Here is an 18,603-nt window from a genome sequence, read left to right as displayed (position 1 = left end):
CGAGCCAAAACCTTGGACTCGACCCCGAGGCCCCCGAATAGGCGAGCTCGAGGCCCGACTATTAAATCATTCGGTTTGGTTATCAACTTGCTCTCAAGCTCTAATCTCGTTTCTATGTCTTTCACATAGCATCAACTGCATAACAACTAGCATAAAAAATAAATCACGTATTTAGAATCCCATAATCAAATTTAATTGTTATTACCATTTTCACGTTAAACACTAGCCTTAGCCACAATAGTCACCTAACATAACAACGTTGTAACTGTATATAAATGACGCAAATACATTATATTCGTCGATATGCTTATTAGCAGTCTAGTGTTGAACATCTATTTTTCCAAATTAAAAATAAGGAATGATCACATGGGAAGTGAGACATGGACAGTATCTTTAACTTAAGAAAATGAAAAGATTTGAATATTATCTCTTACTTGCACGTTCCTTTTTGAACTTTTAAATTCTCAATATGCTAAGAAGTCCAGGTGTGATATATATATATATATATATATATATATATATATAATATGCACTTTTACATTTCAACTTAGAGAAGAGAAAAAATAACTAGCAGTTTATAGAGTTAAGCTATAACTATGATATTCGGTCTAATTGTATGTCTCTGGTCCTTATAATCACGTTGAAGTACTTATATTCATCAAAATAGATGCATCTATGGTTCGTTGCCGTTCGACCCTCGCAGTGCACAGTTTATTTTCTGTTGGAGCGGGTTGTACGTACTACGGTGTCATTTGCGCATACTTGTATTGCTGCCTTGAACATATTGAAGTTGTTGTTGCCCCTTCATGGCTTGAAATATTTGGATAAATAATGAAAAGTAATTTGGAAATTTCTATAAAAGAAAATAATTGATCACTTGTTTCCTTCTATTGGATTGAAATCATATTTATAGAAATTCGCGATTTAATGTTTTATTGACATCACATTTGGACCCTTAGTAAGTGTCGAAGTCGACCATCTCGTCTCTACTTCTTCGGGTTAGGCGGGATACTTACTGAGTACACGTTGTTTTCGTACTCATGCTACACTTCTGTGCATTTTTGTTGCACAGGATATGTAACTCTAGTGGCCTACTGGGCGTAGCAGCACGGGTGATTTGGGGACTAGGTGAGTTGCATTATTCAAGGCGGCCCGCAGCTAGTATAGTCCCTTCCAGTATATTGTATTTATTTTCTGTCCACTGTATTCCGGACGGATGTTGATTATATTATTTCTTAGAAATTCTCATATACTTGTGACACCGGGTTCTGGGATGTATTTGGTTTATTTCATAAATTTTAAAGGTTATTAAATGTTTCATTATTAATTCGGAGGAACTTATTATGTATTATTTTAAATGAATAAAGAAGTGTTTTTCGGAAATATTTAAATGAGAATTTGATTAAGTAGTTTGATTGGCTTGCCTGAAGCGATGTCTGGCGCCACCACGACCCTTAGTGGATTTGGGTCGTGACAAACATGCTATCAGAGTACTAGGTTCCTAGGGTCTCACGAGTCATGAGCAAGTCTAGTAGAGTCTCGCGGATCGGTACGGAGACGTCTTACTTATCCTCGGGAGGCTGCAGGACTGTTAGGAGTACTTCCCTTCTTGATTCCTTATCGTGCGATTTGATTCCTGTGATGCTTATGCCTTTGTTCCTTCCTACTCAATCTTATGCGACGCGAAGCGCTTGTTATAAATGGAGAATTGAAGGACCGTAATGGTACTACAGATGTGATACGGGATGTTTCTCTCGGTATAGCTGATCGGATTGTTATTCGTCGCTTATGAAAGACTATCTTATTGTTTCAGCCCAGTAGCGGTGCTTCTTAGGGCTCTGAGGCTAGGCACAAGTTGCATGATGCTTATGAACTTTTATTCCGCAGTATTGATATGATGGTAGACATTTGCCTACTTGTCGGGGCGGTGAATGACCTGAAGGGAGGTTGACTCGGTGCATAATCTAGAGGTTCAGTTATTTTATTCCCGGCAGGGGAAGGCAATCGGACTAAGAATGGTCAGATGTGGGCTGGTGGAGTAATGAGACTTGGTATTTGCGAGCATGGTGGAGCTTTCTTCTATGATGGGGTGTTCGTCTTCCTAATTGAACGTACTAAGTTCGCCGGTGTTATGACCTTCTACAAGTCGCCTTTGGGGCAAGCTATTGTGAAACAGTATTGAAAATGCGGCTGTCAGATATCGCGGGGTGCGATAGTTCGGGGTTGAATCAGTGTTTCTAATGTCGACGGTATGAGAAAGATGATCTTCCGAAGGTGTAAAGTTAGCAGCAATTGTGGGTTCAAGTGCCACGAAGATAGATTTTATTTAAGGTAGCAACTGAGCAACAAAGGATGAGGAAAGATATGTGGTAAGTGTCAGGGGGTGGCTAAAATTTCTAGAAGGCCGAGTATAAGAGGCCAAGGTCGAGTAGTCGATTAAGGGGATGAGCTCCGCCAAAGTGGGAGAGTGGCGGAGTTGAATATGGGCTTTGCAGTGGGATGACCACGTGCTTTAAGGGATTTTGGAGTGATTCGAGACTGTTAGTGATTGGTGATTGGGGTCTACGGATTTAATTTGATGTATGGGCTATCATGCGGCAGGAGATTTGATATAACGGGACGGAGCTTCGTGAATAGAGAAGATACAACATAATCTTTGGATTGGAGGAATATTGCCCGCGCATTTAATTGATGTCCACGAGGGGTGAATGGACTTGTGCAGCTGGAGTGTGAGCTTGGACTCAGGAGGGTTATTGGTGTCGTAGTGATTGTACCCTATGCAGCAGCGTTGGAAGGTGCCGGAGATGACTTCTACAGGTGGGGTATTCCTATGAGCAGGTTAGCAGTCGCGTGTTGGCGAGGCTTCTGCGAAGAGTTCTACTGGTTATACAACAAGGGAATTGTTGTGTGAAGGTTGTTAATGATTCAGAGTATAAAAGGGGGGCTTCTACAGTAAAATATCGAGAATTTTGGCGATTGATTGCATAGGCTATGTCAATAAGAGATAAGGAATTTCGGTGAGTTCCGGATTGTTGAAACAATGGCTTCATGCTAAGTGGGAGAGTCCCACCGCTTATGATTGGGTTGCAGGTTAGCTACTTGCGAGGTTTCTGGGTATTAGCATATCGATGGGCCATTTCAACTACGGGAAAAGACCATAAGTGGTAATTGAGCAAAGGAATTATTAAAAGTGGGCTATCGTTGGCCTTATTGTGCCCATGTTCAAACTTGGGGGAAGGATTCAGGATTGTGCTTTGTAAAGATGCGGGTTCCCAGAGTAGTGATTCTGCCAGGTGCTTCACCAATGGGGCATCCATGTGCTAGAAGATTTATGGAATTGATTCTATTCGGGGCCAAGTCAGAGCGGGTGGCTCCCACAGCGGTCTTAGTGAAATTCAAAAGATAAAGTGTGATACCTAAATGATATCGAGCCTATAAGTACAGTTAAGAATCAAGCTTTGTAGCAGCTTATGAGAAGGTGCCCAGAATGTTCTATGATATTTCAACTTGCGGTGTAGCATTTGAGAGATATGAAATGGTTCGTGGGATTTGAGGCAGCATGGCCTCGTTGTTCAAGGTCACTCGAAATAAGAGCAGATGGAGTATGTTATGTATTGAATGGAGCTGGTATTATTTCTAAGGCAATCAAGGATGAATTGGAAGAAGGTAGATTGATTAGCCATAGTTAAATTGGTAGATTGGTGTCAGGATCAGTTCCTTCAGCGTGATCGAGTGTGTGCAAGTGATTTTGTGTCGGTACGTGTGAGGCTTGTCGACCGCCGTAATTGATTTTATTCAGGAGCATTCTTCTATTCTGGCTTGTTATGTGGAAGCGGGATTCCGGAAGGGCTATGGTGCCTTAGACCACTACCTAGATGTTTGCATGTTCTACGTTATAAGAATTTGCCTGTGTGTTGCGATGTTCTCCTGAAGTGAGTTCGGCGAAAAGCTTTATATGATGAAGTGTTGACCTATTAGTGGTTCTGAAGCTATGATGAAAAACGAGTTCTATCGTTATTGGCATGTTAAGTGCAGTGAGTGGTATGGAATTTGAAGTAAAGATCAAGGTAGCAGTTCGGTATTGACAAGGATGTCACGAGCTCGGTGAGCAGGAAAGGAGTTTCGATGTTTAAGGTAAGTTGGTTTTGTCACCAGCGTCAACTGAGATCAATGTTTTGCAAAAAGGGTTTTGCATCCTGGTTAATTGATTCTTGATCGCTTTCCAGCGTTAGTGCGGCCAGTTGTTTGGAGGTACGACCCAGTTAATTGTTATGGTAAGTTGTGGGAGTGTGTCCCACAGAAAGATTGTATAAGTGTGGCAGGTAGTCACATGATTGATTAAAGACTTAGTCTAAGTATGAAGGTTGTGATTAATATTGTTGATTTAAGAATATATGCCTGGAGGACACTCAGTCTATTGAGTCACGGACTGCGGATGATTTCTCCGAGTATGATGAATGTTCTTATATGTTATGAGCGGAAGAGGAGTTATTTTTGGACCTTTGAAAGGTAATTAGCCTAGTTGAGTGCGATCGAATCGGCTTGAGGTCGGTGGATGGATTCAAATGTGAATATGGGCTCTATGTTAGCCCAACGTGTTTAGTTCAGTAATGCGCTCCTTTATGGAGGAGTAGTCAGGGTGTTATTTTGTTGTCAATATTTCATGTAGTGATACGTCGCGCCGTTGTGAGTTGGGAGGCGGCTTGAGAAATTGCTTATGTGTTGAGGATCCGCATAAAGATAATGTTATATGAGCAGGATGCTTTGAGATTTCAAATCGTATATCGCACCTCAGTAGTGCTTGAGTTTTGTGGCTTCTGGCGCTATATGTCCCCCCAGGGATGGAATTATGCACTTAGTGTGCTTCTGACCGATATTCGGTATATTATTGAAATGAGCAATCTAGCTCGATGCGTATCTCCTTAGGCGAGTTTTATGGGTGGATCGGGTGGCACGCCGCCATGGTTATATTGTTCGGATCAGGTTGCACGCCGCAACAGTATGAAGCTGAGTACAGATCCCCGTATCTGTTTTTATGTGTTTTGTTTCCTATTTTATGAGGAAGCCTTATATTAGCTGTGTGCCCGCCGTCGCATGTATGATTCGCGAGCGGGGTGTTTGTTAATTAAGTCCACCGTGTCGCATGTATGATTCGCGAGTGGTGTAGTTGAGTTTCCTTCCCAAAGTTTGCTTTCCTTTATATCGCGTTCGATATGGTAGCTATTGGCACATTGTAGCATCATAATGGGACTTTTGGTCATGTCGGGGTGGCTTATTGCCTGAACAGTTCGTACCAGGTGAGACGAGATCATTGAATTCGAGATCAGTGCAATCTGAGTATATGGAGTATATCAAGGAGCTAAGACCATTATTTGGTTCAGAATAAAGGTTGATGGTTTTTGTCAGGGGTATAGACCTAATGATTTGTTACTCGGCAGTTGGTTATGAATTTCTACACATCTCTTCCGTCATAGCGGTATTGTAAAGGTTAGGGTAAGACCTGTGTATGTCATGGGTGCATGGCAGACATCGGATTAGTGGAATTTCGATTAAATTGATCAGAAAACGTTATTGTGGTCCGGTGAGTAAAGTTGATGCTAGGTGTGAATTCAGCAAAGTTATGCAGCCATGTTTGGGTACAACGTGTAGTGATTGATATGGTGATCTTATGTTGGAAACAGGTCGGGCATAGAATTCCGGATGTTGGAATCGGGCTCTAAGGCTTATTTGCTTGAATAAAGAATATCTTCATAATTGATCGAGCTGGATGTGCTCAACTGAGTTGTGGTAGCACGAGAAGGTGCATGAGAAGTTAAACAGTGATTTCAGACTACTTCAGTGTAGTTCTCAGCACGTTCGAGACGAAACGTATGTTTAAGTGGGAAGAAATGTAACGACCCGACCGGTCATTTGAGTCCTAGCGCTCCGTTCAGCAGTTTGAGGACATGAGCAGCTTTATTTCAAGTATTACGACTTGTACGTGTGGTCGGAATTGAATTTCGGAAGTCCAGAGTTGATTTGGAAAGAGAAAGTCTTTATTTCGGAAGCTTAAAGTTGAAAGAATGAACTAGATTCGAAATTTTGAGTAAACGACCTCGGAATCAGGATCTGAAGGTTCCAGCAGGTTTGTATGATGATTTCGGACTTGGGCACATGCCCGGTTTCGGGTTTTGGATAACCCAGGAGCGTTTTGGCGCCTATTGTGGAAGTTAGCATTTTGAAAGAAATTTCTTAAGTTTGGATTGAAGTGAATTTCAGCGTTATCAACGTCCGTTTGGGATTCCAAGTCTGAGAATAGCTTCGTATTGGTGATTCAGGAGTTGGGAGCGCGATCGGAAGTGAATTCGGAGTCCGTAGGTCATTTTGGAGCCATTTGGCTAAAGATAGAAACTTGAAGGATTTTGAGAAGTTTGATCGGAAGTGGACTTTTTAGTATCGTGTGGTCGGAATCCGATTCCAAAAGTTAGAGTAGGTCCGTAATGTCAAATATGACTTGTGTGCAAAATTTGAGGTCAATCGGCAGTGATTTGATAGGTTTAAACATCGGAAATAGAAGTTTGAAGTTCTAAAGTTCATAAAGCTTGAATTGGGGTGTAATTCGTGATTTTCGTGTCGTTTGATGTGATTGAGGCCTCGAGCAAGTCCGTAATGTGTTTGGGACTGGTCGGTTTGATTGGTTGGGTCCGGGGGCCTCGGGTGGATTCCGGTGGCTAACGGATCGAAATTGGGAATTTTTGGTCAGCTGAAGGTCTGGTTGCTGGTATTATCGCTTCTGCGGTGGGCTGACCGCGGAAGCGGCCCCCGCAAAAGCGGAAAAAGGAGCCACAGAAGCGGATTTTTGGTCAAGGCTTGAGGATCGCAGATGCGGTCAAGGTTCCGCGGAAGCGGGACCGCATCTGCGGAGAGGTGGTCGCAGAAGGGAAGAGGCATCTTGGAGAGGACCGCAGATGCGGTCAAAGTTCCGCAGAAGCGCGGACCGCATCTGCGGGTGGTACGTCGCAGAAAGCGAGAGAGGGGTGGCCCAGGGAGAACCGCAGATGCGGCAATGTAAACCGCACCTGCGGAACCGCAGAAACGGTCAAGGAACCGCAGGTGCAAAAACAGCTGAGGCAGTGAGGTCTTTTAAAGTTCGGGGTTGAGTTCATTTCAAACCCCAATTTTTCTTCCATTGGAAGTCGATGGGGGGAGCAACTTTGGGTGCCATTTTCGTCACTCGTCATGAGGTAATCTAATTTATGCTAGCTTTGGGTTAAATACAAGGTTTATATATGAATTTAGACTTGGAAAATTGTAGAAAATTGAGGTTTTGTGGAAAACCTAGAATTTAACATTTCTTTGAATTTGACCACGATATTGAGTATGAATTTAGCGAATAGTATATATTTGAGTTCCTAAGGTCATGGATAATCTTTATCTTCGAAAAATTTCGGATTCCGGGCACGTGCCCGAGGGCGTTTTGGTCAACTTTTCGATCGGAATTAGGAATTGCTATAAATTAAGATTGTAATTTATATTGAGCATATATTAATGGATTTGCATAACCGTTGGCTAGTTTTGGAGCGTGGTGCATCAATTAGAGTCTTCGGAAGGGCGTGTAATGTCGGTTATGGATCTTCGGAGCGAGGTGAGTCTCCTTTCTAACCTTGTAAGAGGGAATTGTCCCCATAGGTGAGTTAATTGGATATGTGCTCCTATTTGTGGGGGCTACGTACGCACGAGGTGACGAGAGTCCGTGCGTAGCTATATTATGCTATTGTCCGGGTAGTTTAGGACCCAAAGCATGCTATATTTGGAATATCTGTAACCTTATTGACAGCTTGAATTGCTTAAATCACATTGAATTAGTAGGTGAACTTCTTAAAGGATTAAACTTCATTTTCTTAAATTGTTAAAAGAGAAAGTGCTTTTATTTGAATAAATATTCCCCGATAAATTCTTAATTGGTTATCTGAGCATGTATTTCTATTGTGACCTGCGTCGCATATATGGTTCGCCAGCAGGGTGATTATTTATTTTATGTTGACCGCGTCGCAAGCAGCGGGTTAATAGATGCATCTATGGTTCGCGCCGTTCGACCCTCGGCAGTGCACAGTTTACTTTCTGTTGGAGCGGGCCATACGTACCACGTGTTCATTTGCGCATGCTTGTATTGCTGCCTTGAACTTATTTAAGTTGTTGTTGCCCCTTCATGCTTGAGAATATTTGGATAAATAATGTAAAGTAATTTTGAAAATTTCCTATAAAAGAAAATAATTGATCACTTGTTTCCTTCTATTGGATTGAAATCATATTTATAGAGATCCGCGAATTAAATATTTTATTGACATCACATTATTGGACCCTTAGTAAGTGTCGAAGTGGACCATCTCGTCTCTACTTCTTCAAGGTTAGACGGGATACTTACTGAGTACACGTTGTTTGCGTACTCATGCTACACTTCTGTGCATTTTGTTGGCACAGGTATATGTAACTCTAGTGGCCTACTGGGGTAGCAGCACGGATGATTGGGGACTAGGTGAGTTGCATTATTCAAGGCGCCCGCAGCTAGTATAGTCCCTTATAGTATATTGTCTTTATTTTCTGTCCACTGTATATACCGACGGATGTTGTATTATATTATTTCTTACAAATTGCTCATGTACTTGTGACACCGGGTTTTGAGATGTATTTGGGTTTATTCATAAATTTTAAAGGTTTATTAAATGTTTTCATTATTAATTCGGGAGGAACTTCCTATGTATTGTTTTAAATAAAAAGAAGTGTTTTCGGAAATATTTAAATGAGAATTTGATTAAGTAGTTTGATTGGCTTGCCTGACAGCGATGTCCGGCGCCACACGACCCTTAGTGGATTGGGTCGTAACACAGGAAGATCAGGCAGTGATATCCAAACGACTGCCCTCGAGGTTTCTTCACGTGGATTAAATCCCATCGTCCATGGAATGATCTATAGAAGAATTCATCTCCCTTTGCCTTAATATAACCTGTTGATCTTGACAAAACTTGAACGAAGTCTTCAAAAGAGATCAAACCTTACCAAGATGTGTCGATATTCAAGCTGTCCAACATTGCAGTAACCTTTGACGTCAAACTGTTTTGGAATTAATTGTCGCAACTCCTGGATATCTGGTTTCCCATACGAGAATTTGAGAATTACAGCTTGAACTTTTTTAACAACTAATTTGAGAGGAAAGCAAATATTTTTTAGCTATGAACTTTTTTAACAACTAATTAGTTATGGTAAATAATATTGATATGGAAACTTAAAGCGGATGAAAAAATTATAAATAACTACGGAAGTTCATTGGCTATTTTGATTCCGCGGTTATATCAATCTATCATAACAAATAATTGTAGCTATTAGGCCAAGATGTTCTCGGTTCTTTATAACTTGAATTATAAATAATTTTTATATTCAATATTTATTTTAAATCATTATTGTGGCTAAATAGTTGCAGCAAACTTCAAACACGTGACAAAAGTTTATATTTAGCTACAACATTTTATTATATCACAATAACTTTGTAGCTATTAAGTTAGTTTTTGCCATAAATTTTCATAATTGAAGCAAAAATACCTATTCAGCTACAACACTTTGTCTCTAGTAATATTTTGTGGCAAAAAGATTAATATTGCTATTGTAATTTCAGTTGTGTGGCAAAAAACTCACAATTAGCTGCAAAATATCGTTTGTAACAATAAATTTATAGCTAATAATCCAGTTATTGCCATATGCTTTTATTACTTGAGGCAAAAATATCTATTTAGCTACAACACTTTGTCAGAAGTAAGTTTGTTGGCTATATAACTGCTATTGCTACAGTAACTTCAAATGCGTGGCAAAAAAAATACGATTAGCTACGAAATTTTATTGTAGCAATAAATTCATAGCTATTTGTAATTACTGCCACGACAGTTAGCAATTATAACAAAAATGATAAATTAGCTTTGCCAATTTTATTTTGTAGCTAAATATTTTTTATGAAATTGTAAATAGCCATGGAATTTTAACTTTGTGGCTTTGTTTATACGATGTTCATACATGTAGCTAAGAATTTGTAGCTATATATACATAATGTTGTAGTGTAGGTTTGTTTAAATAGTAGGGCTTGAAGACATTATTATACTAAAAATATACGAAATACACAATCAAATACTAAAAATATACGAATTGCACAATCAAATACATGTATATAGATGAATTATTTTGAATTATATGGTGTATACTACAAAAAAAAAAAAGCTGAAAATAGTAAAATAAAAAAATAAAAGAAAAGCATTATGGGAAATAGAGTTTGAACCTTTGAGATCTTCCATGCATTGAGAAGACAAATATTAAATGGTGGGAGAGAATATCAAAATAACTGAAAGGGTATTATCGGTATAGAAATAAGCCTGAAACCCTAATTGGGCGTAAAATTACCTAAATGACCCATTTGGGTCAATCTGGCCAAAAACTATGTGGCCAAAAGGATTTTTCAAATAAAAAAAATGGTTCACAGCAAACCCGCAAACTACCGACAAACATATTGGATAAATACACCTTTAATTCTTGAAGTATGACATGCAACAGTCCTACCAAGGTTTTTATACATAGAAAAATGTGGATCAAGTCATAAAATATGGGCGTGCATTACTCTACTAGAATTCAAAGTTATGGTATTAGTGCCCCAAGTACAGAAGGTTATGGCTTCATAACTAGGTCATTTGACTTCTTGATTAAATAAAGCTAGCCTTAGCTATAATAGTCACCTAACAGAACAATGTTATACTGTATATAAATGACGCAAATACATTATATTCGTCGATATGGTTATTAGCAGTCTAGTGTTGAATATTTATTTTTCCAAATTAAAAAATAAGGATGATACACATGGGAAGTGCACATGGACAATATCTTTAACTTAAGAAAATGAAAAGATTTGAATATCTATCTCTTACTTGCACGTTCCTTTTTGAACTTTAAATTCCAAATATGCTAAGCAGTCCAGATGTGCATATATATATATATATATTATATATATATATATATATATATATATATATAATGCACTTTTACATTTCAATAGAGAAAGAGAAAAAAAAAACTAGCAGTTTATAGAGTTAAGCTATAACGATGATATTCCGTCTAATTGTAGTGTCTCTCGGTCCTTATAATCACGTTGAAGTACTTATTATTCATCAAAATAGGACTTCCTCCAGGTCCATTTTCATGGCCAGTAGTTGGAAACCTGTTCCAACTAGGTGAAAAAAAGGACTTTCCTCATATCGCTCTAGCAAAGCTAGCGCAATGTCACGGTCCTGATCTCATGTCCATTGTGGTTTTGGCAGCCAACTAATGGTGGTTGCCTCATCCCCTGCAAGCTGCTGCTGAGGTTCTTAAACCCATGATCGTATATCTTGCTGGTCCTTTGTTTCTCGTCCCTCCGAATAAAGGGTCGTTACTTCACCAATTTGTCACCCGCATTTTTGGAGGAGTGTGATGATTATTATCGAAGTAATCCGTGCGATGCTTAGGACAGAGCTTTCTCTGGAAAAGCTTTGGAATCACAGGTAAGTATGAGGAGGAGAAAAGTTATGGAACTGATACAATGTCTGTCTCAAAAACCAGACAAGTGATTAAGATCAAGGACTTTTTTTTTTGTGACCGCTTTAAACATAATGGGTAATTTTTCTTTTCAATGGATTTAATAGATTTTGAGGGCAAGGGCCCAGGTGAGATTCAAGAATTATATTGAACGAATACATAGATGTTTCTGCCATTCCGAGCTAGTAGATTTGTATCCTATATTGGGTTGGGATTTTCAAGGAACATATAAGAAGCATCATATGTATTTTTCATAAAATTTCTTCTGTTTGGGAAGGCATTGTTCAGGACAAAAGAATCAAATAGAGACACCATTACCTTCTTTAGGAGCTGCTAAAGATTTTACAGAATGTTTGCTTAAAAATGGTTTACACTGAATATACAGATCAATGCATTGCTTGTGGTACGCTTTCGATATCTTTCCTCGTCACCTGTTTCATATATATTAACAACTACTGAGTATTTTCTTTCAGGAAACATTTGGAGCTGGTACAGGAACTTCAGTCGATACAAGTGAATGGATGCTTGTAGAAATACTTAGAAATCGACAAGTCTTACAAAAGGTCCAGGATTGAAATCGCCACAGGTAGTAGGAGCTAAGGGCTTTGTATAAGGAATCTGACTTACCCAACTTACCATACTTGGACGCTTGTTTAAGGAGACACTAAGGTTGCATCCTCCTGGACCACTGCTACTTCCTCACCGCGCCGTTCAAGCGTGTGAAATCATGGGTTACAGAATTCCAAAAGACACCCAAACGTTGGTAATACGTGGGCAGTTGCAAGGGATCCTAAATTTTGGACGATCCTTTGAGCTTCGATCCCGAAAGATTTATCAATTCAAAGGTGAACTACATGGGGCAACATTTGAGTTATATCCCTTTTAGTTCTGGAAGGAGAATATGTCCTGGACAGCCTTTAGCTTCCAAGGTTGTTCCCTTGTGTATCTCCTCTTTTTTTAATATAGACTAAGTAAGTACCGTAGGTGTGATATATATATATATATATATATATATATATATATATAATATGCACTTTTACATTTCAACTTAGAGAAGAGAAAAAATAACTAGCAGTTTATAGAGTTAAGCTATAACTATGATATTCGGTCTAATTGTAGTGTCTCTGGTCCTTATAATCACGTTGAAGTACTTATATTCATCAAAATAGATGCATCTATGGTTCGTGCCGTTCGACCCTCGGCAGTGCACAGTTTATTTTCTGTTGGAGCGGGTTGTACGTACTACGGTGTCATTTGCGCATACTTGTATTGCTGCCTTGAACATATTGAAGTTGTTGTTGCCCCTTCATGGCTTGAGAATATTTGGATAAATAATGAAAAGTAATTTTGGAAATTTCCTATAAAAGAAAATAATTGATCACTTGTTTCCTTCTATTGGATTGAAATCATATTTATAGAAATTCGCGATTTAATGTTTTATTGACATCACATTTGGACCCTTAGTAAGTGTCGAAGTCGACCATCTCGTCTCTACTTCTTCGGGGTTAGGCGGGATACTTACTGAGTACACGTTGTTTTCGTACTCATGCTACACTTCTGTGCATTTTTGTTGCACAGGTATATGTAACTCTAGTGGCCTACTGGGCGTAGCAGCACGGGTGATTTGGGGACTAGGTGAGTTGCATTATTCAAGGCGGCCCGCAGCTAGTATAGTCCCTTCCAGTATATTGTATTTATTTTCTGTCCACTGTATTCCGGACGGATGTTGTATTATATTATTTCTTAGAAATTTCTCATATACTTGTGACACCGGGTTCTGGGATGTATTTGGGTTTATTCATAAATTTTAAAGGTTATTAAATGTTTCATTATTAATTCGGAGGAACTTATTATGTATTATTTTAAATGAATAAAAGAAGTGTTTTCGGAAATATTTAAATGAGAATTTGATTAAGTAGTTTGATTGGCTTGCCTGACAGCGATGTCTGGCGCCACCACGACCCTTAGTGGATTTGGGTCGTGACAACATGCTATCAGAGTACTAGGTTCCTAGGGTCTCACGAGTCATGAGCAAGTCTAGTAGAGTCTCGCGGATCGGTACGGAGACGTCTGTACTTATCCTCGGGAGGCTGCAGGACTGTTAGGAGTACTTCCCTTCTTGATTCCTTATCGTGCGATTTGATTCCTGTGATGCTTATGCCTTTGTTCCTTCCTACTCAATCTTATGCGACGCGAAGCGCTTGTTATAAATGGAGAATTGAAGGACCGTAATGGTACTACAGATGTGATACGGGATGTTTCTCTCGGTATAGCTGATCGGATTGTTATCGTCGCTTATGAAAGACTATCTTATTGTTTCAGCCCAGTAGCGGTGCTTCTTAGGGCTCTGAGGCTAGGCACAAGTTGCCATGATGCTTATGAACTTTTATTCCGCAGTATTGATATGATGGTAGGACATTTGCCTACTTGTCNTATGAAAAGGGGGGCTTCGTACAGGTAAAATATCGAGAAGTTTTGGAGATTGATTGCATAAGGCTATGTCAATAAGAGATTAGGAATTCCGGTGAGTTCTGGATTTGTGAAACAATGACTTCATGCTAAGTGGGAGAGTCCCACCGCTTATGATTGGGTTGCATGGTTAGCTGCTTGCGAGGTTTCTGGGTATTAGCATATTGATGGGTCATTTCAGCTACGGGAAAAGACCATAAGTGGTAATTTGAGCAAAGGAATTATTAAAAGTGGGCTATCGTTGGCCTTATTGGCCCATGTTCAAACTTGGGGGAAGGATTCAGGATTGTGCTTTGTAAAGATGCGGGTTCCCAGAGTAGTGATTCTGCCAGGTGCTTCACCAATGGGGCATCCATGTGCTAGAAGATTTATGGAATTGATTCTATTCGGGGCCAAGTCAGAGCGGGTGGCTCCCAGCAGCGGTCTTAGTGAAATTCAAAAGATAAAGTGTGATACCTAATGATATCGAGCCTATAAGTACAGTTAAGAATCAAGCTTTGTAGCAGCTTATGAGAAGGTGCCCAGAATGTTCTATGATATTTCAACTTGCGGTGTAGCATTTGAGAGATATGAAATGGTTCGTGGGATTTGAGGCAGCATGGCCTCGTTGTTCAAGGTCACTCGAAATAAGAGCAGATGGAGTATGTTATGTATTGAATGGAGCTGGTATTATTTCTAAGGCAATCAAGGATGAATTGGAGGAAGAGGGATTGGTTAGCCATAGTTGAATTGGCATGTTGCTGGTAATGATCAGTACTTTCAGTGCGATCAAGTTATGCAAGTGAATTGTGACGGTGCGTGCGAGGCTTGTCGACCGCCGTAATTGATTTTATTCAGGAGCATTCTTCTATTCTGGCTTGTTATGTGGAAGCGGATTCCGGAAGGGCTATGGTGCCTTAGACCACTACCTAGATGTTTGCATGTTCTACGGTTATAAGAATTTGCCTGTGTGTTGCGATGTTTCTCCTGAAGTGAGTTCGGCGAAAAGCTTTTATATGATGAAGTGTTGACCTATTAGTGGTTCTGAAGCTATGATGAAAAACGAGTTCTATCGTATATTGGCATGTTAAGTGCAGTGAGTGGTATGGAATTTGAAGTAAAGATCAAGGTAGCAGTTCGGTATTGACAAGGATGTCACGAGCTCGGGTGAGCAGGAAAGGAGTTTCGATGTTTAAGGTAAGTTGGTTTTGTCACCAGCGTCAACTGAGATCAATGTTTTGCAAAAAGGGTTTTGCATCCTGGTTAATGATTCTTGATCGCTTTCCAGCGTTAGTGCGGCCAGTTGTTTGGAGGTACGACCCAGTTAATTGTTATGGTAAGTTGTGGGAGTGTGTCCCACAGAAAGATTGTATAAGTGTGGCAGGTAGTCACATGATTGATTAAAGACTTAGTCTAAGTATGAAGGTTGTGATAATATTGTTGATTTAAGAATATATGCCTGGAGGACACTCAGTCTATTGAGTCACGGACTGCGGATGATTTCTCCGAGTATGATGAATGTTCTTATATGTTATGAGCGGAAGAGGAGTTATTTTGGACCTTTGAAAGGTAATTAGCCTAGTTGAGTGCGATCAGAATCGGCTTGAGGTCGGTGGATGGATTCAAATGTGAATATGGGCTCTATGTTAGGCCAAACGTGTTTAGTTCAGTAATGCGCTCCTTATGGAGGAGTAGTCAGGGTGTTATTTTGTTGTCAGATATTTCATGTAGTGATACGTCGCGCCGTGTGAGTTGGGAGGCGGCTTGAGAAATTGCTTATGTGTTGAGGATCCGCATAAAGATAATGTTATATGAGCAGGATGCTTTTGAGATTTCAAATCGTATATCGCACCTCAGTAGTGCTTGAGTTTTGTGGCTTCTGGCGCTATATGTCCCCCCAGGGATGGAATTATGCACTTAGTGTGCTTCTGACCGATATTCGGTATATTATTGAAATGAGCAATCTAGCTCGATGCGTATCTCCTTAGGCGAGTTTTATGGGTGGATCGGGTGGCACGCCGCCATGGTTATATTGTTCGGATCAGGTTGCACGCCGCAACAGTATGAAGCTGAGTACAGATCCCCGTATCTGTTTTTATGTGTTTTGTTTCCTATTTTATGAGGAAGCCTTATATTAGCTGTGTGCCCGCGTCGCATGTATGATTCGCGAGCGGGGTGTTTGTTAATTAAGTCCACCGTGTCGCATGTATGATTCGCGAGTGGTGTAGTTGAGTTTCCTTCCCAAAGTTTGCTTTCCTTTATATCGCGTTCGATATGGTAGCCTATTGGCACATTGTAGCATCATATGGGACTTTTGGTCATGTCGGGGTGGCTTATTGCCTGAACAGTTCGTACCAGGTGAGACGAGATCATTGAATTCGAGATCAGTGCAATCTGAGTATATGGAGTATATCAAGGAGCTAAGACCATTATTTGGTTCAGAATAAGGTGATGGTTTTTGTCAGGGGTATAGACCTAATGATTTGTTGACTCGGCAGTTGGTTATGAATTTCTACACATCTCTTCCGTCATAGCGGTATTGTAAAGGTTAGGGTAAGACCTGTGTATGTCATGGGGTGCAATGGCAGCATCGGATTAGTGGAATTTCGATTAAATTGATCAGAAAACGTTATTGTGGTCCGGTGAGTAAAGTGATGCTAGGTGTGAATTCAGCAAAGTTATGCAGCCATGTTTGGGTACAACGTGTAGTGATTGATATGGTGATCTTATGTTGGAAACAGGTCGGGCATAGAATTCCGGATGTTGGAATCGGGCTCTAAGGCTTATTTGCTTGAATAAAAGGGAATATCTTCATAATTGATCGAGCTGATGTGCTCAACTGAGTTGTGGTAGCACGAGAAGGTGCATGAGAAGTTAAACAGTGATTTCAGACTACTTCAGTGTAGTTCTCAGCACGTTCGAGGACGAACGTATGTTTAAGTGGGAGAGAATGTAACGACCCGACCGGTCATTTTGAGTCCTAGCGCTCCGTTCAGCAGTTTGAGGACATGAGCAGCTTTATTTCAAGTATTACGACTTGTACGTGTGGTCGGAATTGAATTTCGGGAAGTCCAGAGTTGATTTGGAAAGAGAAGTCTTATTTCGGAAGCTTAAAGTTGAAAGAATGAACTAGGATCGAAATTTTGAGTAAACGACCTCGGAATCAGGATCTGAAGGTTCCAGCAGGTTTGTATGATGATTTCGGACTTGGGCACATGCCCGGTTCGGGTTTTGGATAACCCAGGAGCGTTTTGGCGCCTATTGTGGAAGTTAGCATTTTGAAAGAAATTTCTTAAGTTTGGATTGAAGTGAATTTCAGCGTTATCAACGTCCGTTTGGGATTCCAAGTCTGAGAATAGCTTCGTATGGTGATTCAGGAGTTGGGAGCGCGATCGGAAGTGAATTCGGAGGTCCGTAGGTCATTTTGGAGCCATTTGGCTAAAGATAGAAACTTGAAGGATTTTGAGAAGTTTGATCGGAAGTGGACTTTTTGATATCGTGGTCGGAATCCGATTCCAAAAGTTAGAGTAGGTCCGTAATGTCAAATATGACTTGTGTGCAAAATTTGAGGTCAATCGGACGTGATTTGATAGGTTTAAACATCGGAAATAGAAGTTTGAAGTTCTAAAGTTCATAAAGCTTGAATTGGGGTGTAATTCGTGATTTTCGTGTCGTTTGATGTGATTTGAGGCCTCGAGCAAGTCCGTAATGTGTTTTGGGACTGGTCGGTTTGATTGGTTGGGGTCCCGGGGGCCTCGGGTGGATTCCGGGTGGCTAACGGATCGAAATTGGGAATTTTTGGTCAGCTGAAGGTCTGGTTGCTGGTATTATCGCTTCTGCGGTGGGCTGACCGCGGAAGCGGCCCCGCAAAAGCGGAAAAAGGAGCCACAGAAGCGGATTTTTGGTCAAGGCTTGAGGATCGCAGATGCGGTCAAGGTTCCGCGGAAGCGGGACCGCATCTGCGGAGAGGTGGTCGCAGAAGGGGAAGAGGGCATCTTGGAGAGGACCGCAGATGCGGTCAAAGTTCCGCAGAAGCGGGACCGCATCTGCGGGTGGTACGTCGCAGAAGCGAGAGAGGGGTGGCCCAGGGAGAACCGCAGATGCGGCAATGTAACCGCACCTGCGGAACCGCAGAAGCGGTCAAGGAACCGCAGGTGCAAAAACAGCTGAGGCAGTGAGGTCTTTTAAAGTTCGGGGTTGAGTTCATTTCAACCCCATTTTTCTTCCATTGGAGTCGATGGGGAGCAACTTTGAGGTGCCATTTTCGTCACTCGTCATGAGGTAAGTAATTTATGCTAGCTTTGGGTTAAATACAAGGTTTATATATGAATTTAGACTTGGAAAATTGTAGAAAATTGAGGTTTTGGTGGAAAACCTAGAAATTTACATTTCTTTGAATTTGACCACGATATTGAGTATGGAATTTAGCGAATAGTATATATTTGAGTTCCTAAGGTCATGGATAATCTTTATCTTCGAAAAATTTCGGATTCCGGGCACGTGGGCCCGAGGGCGTTTTGGTCAACTTTTCGATCGGAATTAGGAATTGCTATAAATTAGATTGTAATT

The sequence above is a fragment of the Nicotiana attenuata genome, unplaced genomic scaffold (genome assembly GCF_001879085.1).
Source record: "Nicotiana attenuata strain UT unplaced genomic scaffold, NIATTr2, whole genome shotgun sequence".
Taxonomy (NCBI): Eukaryota; Viridiplantae; Streptophyta; class Magnoliopsida; order Solanales; family Solanaceae; genus Nicotiana; species Nicotiana attenuata.
The sequence above is the reverse complement of the archived record's forward strand: the minus strand, read 5'-3'. Positions refer to the sequence as shown.